This window comes from Triticum aestivum, chromosome 3B, assembly GCF_018294505.1.
Source record: "Triticum aestivum cultivar Chinese Spring chromosome 3B, IWGSC CS RefSeq v2.1, whole genome shotgun sequence".
In the NCBI taxonomy this organism is placed as follows: Eukaryota; Viridiplantae; Streptophyta; class Magnoliopsida; order Poales; family Poaceae; genus Triticum; species Triticum aestivum.
The window spans coordinates 762823583-762833102 of NC_057801.1; the positions used below are offsets into that span (position 1 = coordinate 762823583).

Consider the following 9520-nt stretch of genomic DNA (forward strand, 5'->3'; position numbering starts at 1 on the left):
CTTCTGGCAAACTACTTTCGAGGTCCGTAAAGCTGCTGAACAGCGATGGAGCCGCGTCGAGCTCGGGTGAAGAGGTGATCTGTTTTCTTTTCCTTTGGTGGCCGCTTCGGTGGTGTCGGAGGAAAGGAACAGGCGCTGGTATTTTGTATAGGATTATCCTATCTTTTCAGTCTTGTAATGTCGGTGCTTACGTGCCTAGTAACCGGTTCTTTATTTTATAAATGAGACACGTATTACCATGTAAAAAAAATTTAAATTATAGTATTTAGAAAAACGTAGTATTTTTAAAAAACTTAGAAAATACTTCGCTGTCAAACAGGGACTTACTGATTTTGCAAGGCAAGAGAATTAACTACAGAACGACATGGTCGATATTTACCATTACTAGCCTGGCTTGTCTTTCGAGGAAGGAGGAGCACGCTTTTTCTAACAAGGACGGTCCATCATGATAATGACAAGATTGACTGTACAGGCGGTCGTGAGAATCTGGGCTCTGCGCTGCCACTGCTGAGCTGCCGGGCATGGAAGTCGCTGAATGGAAATCAACATCCGGTCAAGCAACGATTTTTAGAATTGTTCAGATCAACATCATGTGAAGCAACACTTTCGAGCATTCTGCAGACAAACATCAGGTCAAGTCTAAATCCTGAGGAATGCACAAGATTTTTTTAGAAAAGTAGGAATCATCCCTGGCCTCTGCATCTGGGAGATGCATGAGGCCATATTATATATTATTCACAAAGACCTTACAAAGTAATACTTTCTCCATTCCTCTTTTTTCTGCGCATAACTCCCAACCCAAATACCAATGAGCCCTTAGGATAGAATATTTTGGACTATTTTGCCCTTAAGCTGGTGTGATCTGCATGAGATACGGGGGAGCAGGTCTGATTAATGAGCATGCAGGGATTGGCTCATTCCTCTCTCTGCTTTGTTCTACTCAGACTAGCTACAGTGGGAGTAACTTCGGTAGTAACATCGAGTCCAACTCAGCAAATTTGCTTATGTGGCAGTGAGTTAATGAGGAGAGAAGTAGTACTAGTAACTTAGCTAGTTACTGTAACATCACATGTCCCAATGCAATATGAGTCTATAACCTAATAAATGAAGCTTTGCATGTTACACACTTATGTTACTACCCACTATTGAGGTAGTAACATAGTCTAGGGATATGTGTATGTTACTACTGTATGTTACTCTCCATTGTGGCTAGTCTCATTCCACCTCACACGCGCCCAATTTCCTTTCTGCATGCATGCAGAGGAGTAATTGCTAAGAAACGAAGGGGAAGGGTAGATTAGGAAAGTAGTACTTGTTTTGGCTGAGGCGCAGAGTAAATAGAAAAGAACCACAAAAAGTTGTACACAGACTATTTAGGACCAGAGGGAGTACAACAGTAAGCCCGAGACCACCATCTAGATGACACTTGTGGCTACTTCTATCCTCTTGATGAAGTGGTGTCGAATGTCCAGGCCAAATATCAAACAGACATCGCACAAAAGCCTAACATCGAACGCCGGATGCCCCATTCAAGCCACATAGGTGGAACTGAGTAACACTCCAGTCCGGCGCACTCTCAGTGAGTACCACACGCACACGCTACAAAGGGCCGTCACCTTCGTCTTCCCTCGATCCATCCTCAAAGCATGTACTGACGCATCGACCTTGTCAGGCCTCTCTGCCATCGACACCACCATGACGCCAGACAACGTCGACCTCCTACTCGTGTACATCACCACACATCTGACGCCAAGCCTCCACTGCACCATGCCGCCGAGAACCGCCGCCGCGAATATGTAGAAAGAAACACCGCTCCACTGAAGAAGCCATCCGCTGGTCCCTCGAGCCCGAGTGCATCTCCAAGACTGCCGCCCCCAAAGGGGGTAACGACACATGAATGTCGACGTCATCCGATCAGCTGATCTAGGGTTTCCCCGGAGGTATTGGGTGCGGTTGGGAGCTTCACCTCGATGATGCCTTCATGAAGGAAACGATGATAAGGGCATCGTCATCACCGGCTCCGCCCAACGACCGAAGACCAAGTTTTCTTCCGGATCCGTCCCAAGAAATCCACCCGACAACCTGTGCACTGTCTCGACCGCCTTCAACGCCCCAGATCTAGACGCCTAGATCCGACTACCAACCGCAATGGCAGTGCCACCGTAGGAGCCCTGGCGCACCGACCACTGCCTGAATGGGCCACCACTGGAGCCTGGGAGGAGGGCTCTCACCCCACCTCGACAAACCGTGAGAGCCGCCACGATGGTAATCCCGCACGCTCATCACCGTCTCTGGTCCAAACCAATCTGCAGCAAAACCACGAGATCCGCGATGCAGATCCGCCTTGGATAGGGACAGCACCACGCCATGATGCCGCGGGAAGCCCGAGCTTCACCCGTCACCACCTTCCAGGGCCGCCGCCCCGGGATCTAGCCGCCGCCGACAGGCGAGCCGCCGGCCACCGCGGCCAAGGCCGCCATGACCCCGCGGGCCCATTAAATGGCCGACGCCACCAGATCTTCCTCGAAGCCTAGCAGCTCCGTCGCCCCCTCCCGGCACCACGCCGTCACCTTGCACCGTCGCCCAGGACGAACAGCCGCGCCGCCGCGACGCGGATCGGGGGAGAAAAGCGCCCCGGCGCCATGGGGGTGACCCGCCTCACCTGATCTGGCGTGGGAGGGAAGAGAGCCTCCGCCGCCGCCATCAGCCGCCTGGGGCTTCGCCAAGGCGACCTCCTCTAGCTAGCGACGGCGAAGGGGAGGGGGTACTATAGAAGAAATTGGAAGAAAACATGCGTTGGAAATGCTAACGGAGTGGGGATAACATAAGTAGTACTACCTCCGTCCTGGTTTATAGGTCCCCTTTGTAGTTTGTGCCAAATTTTGACTAAAGATTTAACTAACAAAATGTTAATGCATGCCAAGAAAAATTATCTCATTGGATTCGTATTTGAACATAGTTTTCAAAAATATAATGTTTGGTGACATATGTGAACATTTTGTTAGTTTAATCTATGGTTAAAATTTGGCATGAAATACAATGGGGACCAATAAACCTGGACGGAGGTAGTATCATGTATTTGGGACTCGCAAACATGCTTAGGCTGGCCATAGTGGGGGTAACATAAGTAGTAACATGTACTTGGCACTCGCAAACATGCTTATGTGGCAGGTAATTAAAGAAGAGAGAGATGGTTATAGTAACATAGGTAGATACCGTAACATAATAAATGTGATGCTACTACTATGTGTCATGCATGGCAATAAATGAGACCATCTATGATACTATACACTATAGAGGTAGTAACATAGACTAGTAACATATGCATGTTACTAGTTTAAGTTACTCCCCACTATGACCAGCCTTATGTGGTAAGCAATTAAAGAAGAGAGAGATGGTTATAGTAACATAGGTAGATACCATAACATAGTAAATGTGATGCTACTATGTGTCATGCATGGCAATAAATGAGATAATCTATGATACTCTCTCCGTCCAGGTGTATTGGGCGCCTAAGGAGCTGCACCATGATCTAGGTGTGATTGGATTGGCCGTATTATTAGATATAATTAGCATTAAATATCTTGTAAGCTGAGCTAATTGATTGCAATTTCTTCGCCTTAGGCTGGTCATAGTGGAGAGTAACTTAGACTAGTAACATACATATGTTACTAGTCTATGTTACTACCTTCATAGTGGGTAGTGTCATAGGTGTGGTAACATAGTTGCCTTCATTTATTACTTTGTAGACTCATTATGCATTGGAAACCGCTATGTGATGGTAACATATTATGTTACTCTATTTGCCTCTCTCCTCATTAACTACTTGCCACATCACAAATTTTGCTTATGTGGCATCTATGTTACTACCTATGTTACTCCCACTATGACCAGCCTTACCAATCAACATGCAACACGAAACGCATGCAACCAGGGTTATTGCCCATAAGATTGAAAACTTGTGCATGAGGGTGAAGCGAACGAGGCACGGGAGTGATACGAGGCTGATTTAATTCATTCACGCCTTACTCATTTGGAAATTCTAAAATCGCTAAGATGCCCAATACATCTGGACGGAGGGAGTACTGATCTATAATACTATAGATTATAAAGGTAGTAAAATAGACTAGTTACTAAAAAAGAAAAAAAAACATAGACTAGTTACTAGTCTTATGAGAGCAGTACAGAAAGTAACACACGCCTCTTGGCCGAATTGAAGATGCCTGTACAGCGGGACATGGTGAGGTCCAGTCGTGCAGTTGGGAGCAATTAATCTGCGTGGGCCAGACCTGGAAGGAATTCATTATAGCCCGTCCCGAGAGAGACACACCCATTATTGCTGGGCTACTGCCGACTCACCAACCCCCCGCCGGCGACTGACTGAGTGAGACCGGCGGCGACTGACCCAGATACAGATGGGCTCGCTTCTGATGCCGCTGCTTGGCAGCGTGGCCGCTAAGGCCGGCGACGCGCTGGTGACCGAGCTGCTGCGGGCGTGGGGGCTGGATAAGTCCCGCCGGAAGCTGGAGCGCCACCTCGCCGCCGTCCAGTGCATCCTGCTCGACGCCGACGCCAAGAGCCGCACCAACCCCGCCGTCCGCCGCTGGATGGTGGACCTCAAGACCGCCGCCTACCAGGCCGACGACGTCCTCGATGACTTCCTCTACGAGGCGCTGCGCCGCCGTGCCGCCCAGATCCGCCGACGACGCCGCCGCCGCCGTGCCACCGCACGCAAGGTTCCCACTCTGTCTGGCTGTTCGGCCTCGTCCTACATGCCTTTCCCACTCTGTCTGGCTCTGTTTTCAGTTAATCCTGCAAGTTCCTTGTAGTATATAGACAGATCACTGCCTGCAAATGAATTCCCTGCCTGTAGTGCCTGCAAATTCTTATGTAAATTAAAATTCCTATGCTCGAATTCCTCTACTGCCTGCAAATTCATTTCCAAATAAATATTAACACTACAGATAACAACAAACACTTGAATATTTGGTTCACACGTTCTTTGTAGTATAATTTCAGTTTAAGGTGTTAGGTTGGAAATGTGAGCCTTTTAATTTCACTTTAATGTTTCGATATGGGAATGGAGGCCTCTTAATTTCTGTTTTATTTGTTCTCAATCCAGGTGCTGAGCTACTTCACCACCAATAGCCCGGTTGTTTTCCGCCTTTCAATAAGCAGGAAGATGAAGGATGCCCTAGAGATGATTGATGAACTGGTTGTAGAGATGAACAATTTCCACTTCCTGCAACATACCGAAGCACCATACGTTGATCATCCGCAAACACACTCTCAAGTCAATGAATCAGAGATTGTGGGCAGACAAGACGAGAAGGAACAAGTGGTGAAGATGTTGCTCGACCACTCCAACCACAATAATGGTAATGACAATGTCATGGTGCTCCCCATAATTGGCATGGGGGGAATTGGTAAGACCACACTTGCTCAACTTGTGCTCAATGACCACAGAATGGTGCATCATTTTGAGTTAGTCTTATGGGTCTGTGTCTCTGACAAGTTCATTATCATGGAAATAATTCGATCTATAATACAAGTGGCCACGCTGAATAAGTGTGATTTGACCGAGATGGAGGCACTGCGGAAGGAACTTGGTCAAGTGTTGGGCAAGAAAAGATACCTCTTAGTGCTGGATGATGTTTGGAATGAAGATGGACAGAAGTGGGATGCTATGAGATCATTGTTATGCTCACATGCTGGCTCAGGTAGTGCTATAATTGTGACAAGCCGCAGCGACAAAGTTGCATCTATCATGGGCACACTTCCTCCACATCAGATATCGCTTCTAAGTGATGATCAATCATGGGAGTTCTTTGACAGAAACACATCTGGAAGAGAAGTAGAAAGGCAAGAGGAATTTATTTCAGTCGCAAAGAACATTGTTGACAAGTGTAAAGGATTGCCTCTTGCTATCAAGACCATAGCCGCTTTACTTCCTTCGAAGAATCACAATCAGTGGTTTTCTGTTCTGGATAGCGATGTATGGAAAGATGACATTCTCACAACTACTGGGATTGTACCTGCACTACGACTGAGCTATGATCATTTGTCATCAGAGGAAAAAATATGCTTTTCCTTTTGTTCTATTTTCCCCAAGGATAGCCCAATGGATAAAGACATGTTAATCCAGCTATGGATGGCAAATGACTTTATTGCATCAGAAGTAAGAGGCCAGCAAATTTTTGATGTGCTAGTTTGGAGATGTTTCCTACAAGATGTCAAGATTCAAAAGAATCCTATGGGCAGATTTAAAGATGAGTTCTTCCGTGGACCTGCTTGCAAGGTGCATGATCTCATGCATGACCTCGCTAACTTCGTAAGCGGAAATGATTGCTCCATTCTGCAAGAATCTTCATCATGTCAAGAAATTATGCAAGGATCCACAAACACCTGTTCGTTACAGCATGAGGTTCGACATTTGTCACTTGATTATGTGAGTAACAATACTATTGCAGCCATGAAGAAAATTTTAGCTCCCCGAGCCCGCACAATATTAGTCCGAAGGGAGTTGGAGTGGACTAAGACTTCTCTGGATATGGGCAAGTCTCTGAGTATGACCATGTCAAAATTCATGTCCTTGCGAGCATTGAAGATATCGTCAATCTTAACACATATGACAAACTTGAAGCATCTTCGGTATCTAGATTGTTCTAATTCTGATATATCTGCACTGCCTGAAGGCATTACCATGTTTTATAGCTTGCAAGCATTGAAGCTCACGGGTTGTCGCAAACTTGAGAAATTACCAGAAGGCATACGATATATGCTCAGCCTTCGGCATATCTTCCTTAATGGGTGTCATAGTTTGGAGTGCATGCCACATGGTATTGGTCAGCTGAATTCTTTACAGACATTGACGGATTATGTCATTGATAGTGATGTGGGCCGTGGAATTGATCAACTGAAAGATTTGAATCTAGTTGGTGGTCTTTCTTTGACTAAGCTGAGGAAAGTGCATAGTGCAGAAAATGCTCAACAAGGCAATATGTCTGCTAAGCATGATTTGAAAAGATTGTCACTCGATTGGGGGGAAAATATATATACATGGCGTGAAGTTGAAGTGGATACTAATGCAGAAGGAATATTAGAGGCCCTTCGTCCGCACAAAAGGCTTGAAGTTTTAGTGTTATCTAAGTATATGGGTGCTAAATTGCCATCATGGATGCAAAACTCTACACAGTTAGAACATATCAGTGAACTTTATCTGAAAAACTGCATGAAGTGCAAGGATCTTCCATCATTATGGCAGCTTCCCTCTCTCTGGTACTTGTGTTTGGATAGTTTGGATAGCTTGACCAGTATATGTGTTGGTAATGATGATAACGACAGTGGGGAATCCTGTATTTCTCCACCACCCTTCTTTCCTAAATTGAAAACCATGGACCTTTTCGACATGCCTAAGCTAGAGAGATGGCACCGGGAAGTGGCAGGACAAGTAGCAGTTGTATCATTCCCTCAGCTCAAGAAGCTAAAAATTTCCAGATGCCCGCATGCCCAATATGCTCCCTTTGCTTGAAGATCTACGTGTGGATAAGGCAACAGATATTCCCCTTTACCATCTGATGAATCTGTCTGTGCAATCTAACCTTGAGTGCAAAGGTTCCATTGAAGTAGGACCTACAGTTGGTTGGCGGTCTAGTGAGCTTCAGTTCTCGAGGCTTGGTGACTCTAATGTGACACTGACACTTAGAGATTTGATGGAAAATGTTGAGCCCTTTGAAGAGGAGCTGAATAGAATACCTTGCAAATTTATGAAGGAGCTGCGTATAACAAATTGTGGCTTTCTTTTCTCATCAAAACCATCCCAAATACAATCAAATATATGGAACCATTTTGGTTTTGTTGAAGTGATGCAGATTATAGGCTGTAATAATATAGTACAATGGCCAGCTGTAGAGGTCAGAAACTTGAATCGTCTTCGAGTTCTACACTTGTTTGACTGTTCCAACTTAACTGGTTCCCTTCCATCAACAATATCTGATGACGAAAATGTCCTGCATCCTCGACTCCAGAATCTCTTAGTTATGAATTGTGGAAAATTGGTGGAGGTACCAAAGTTGCCTGCATCTCTTGAAAAATTGCACATCACTTTTTGTCCCAAGCTGGTGTCCGTGCCAGCAATTCTTGGAAACGTCAAAAAATTGAGAGAACTCTCTCTGATTGGTTGCGAAGCCCTGACGACATTTCCAGATGGAATTTATGGAGTTACTGTGCTCAAGAAGCTAGAAGTGAGGCAGTGCCCAAGGGTGAAGACACTACCGGAGGGACTCCTGCAGCAGCTCCCAGCCCTCGAGGAACTATATATCAGAGACTGCCCCAACTTGGAGGGAGCCTTCTCAAGAGGAGGCGCTTACTGGAATTTGGTTGAAGCAATTACATTTCGATTGGTTGACTGAGCCCGTGTGCTGAATGCTAAGGTTGCCTTCAAGTGGGATGCCTGTGCCCTTGCTTGTGTATGCTGTCCTCGTGTGGTTATGCGTTCTAGTTAGGTATATACACCCTCCTCTCATTACCTTGTTCTCTCATTCTTCAAAAGTATACCTTGGTCCAGAAGTTTGCAAACATTTTGTATCTCAACTTGAGTTATTAATCATGTATAGCTGCATCAATCTGTATAATCTATTTGGTGTCTTTGTACGCGTCAAAACTCAAAAGCACCTGTATATCTATCTAAAGATTGTCTGGGTCTTTTTTTCAGGTATCTGTTATCAGGTCCAGATGAATTGCATTGGCTTTGGGCTACTGCAGTTGTGCAACAGGAAGGGAAGGCCCTTTCCTGTCCAAATGAAGATGATTGAGGTTGTTGCTCGTAGGCAAGTACACACGCCGTGCAAACCTTGCGTGCCAAGTACATGCTTTTGATTCAAGAATCTCAGGCTGGACCATGCTGGTCTGCAACACAACTTTTAGGCTGTGTCAACTTTATGGACTGAAATGAGTCGGTGTATATCACCCAGTCTTCAAGTAATCGTTGTTACTGTATGAAAGAATCCAGTGACTGGGATATTCTGTAGTATGTTCTTGTAAAGCAAGAGATGCGACTTTTTGTAAATACAACCTTTGCCTGATTAAGTCGTCTCGTCCTCTGCTCTTCTCTGCTCTTACTGAAATATTTGAATCTCTGCGGTTAATTATGGCAGAGATCCATACATGTCTTGCATTCTTTTTGAAAACAAAATACATGTCTTGCATGGGTAGTAGCATATTGTATATCATAAACTGTATCAGAGGGAGTAGATTTTATTTGTTACAAAAAACAGTAGGAAGTATGTCCAGGCATCATTATTTCAGGCTTGTTTTTCAGCCAAAGCTTATTCAGTTATGCGGATGCTCCTTCTTGTTGTCCTTTCTAGCTCACAAATTGAGATTTTGGCGAGAAAGAACGTACATCAGATGAGTCGATGCCATGGTCTTATTTATGGACTGAAATGAGTCGTTGTATCATGTATGTCACTCAATCTTGAAGTAATCTCAATAGCTATGTGGCTACGTTCGGTTCCAAGGG

At 45.3% G+C, this 9520-nt stretch overlaps 1 pseudogene; it reads left to right on the forward strand.

Moving 5' to 3' along the window:
- The first annotated feature begins 4308 nt into the window (after window positions 1–4308).
- On the forward strand, window positions 4309–9109 carry LOC123072272 (putative disease resistance protein RGA3; annotated as a pseudogene).
- The last annotated feature ends 411 nt before the right edge of the window (window positions 9110–9520 follow it).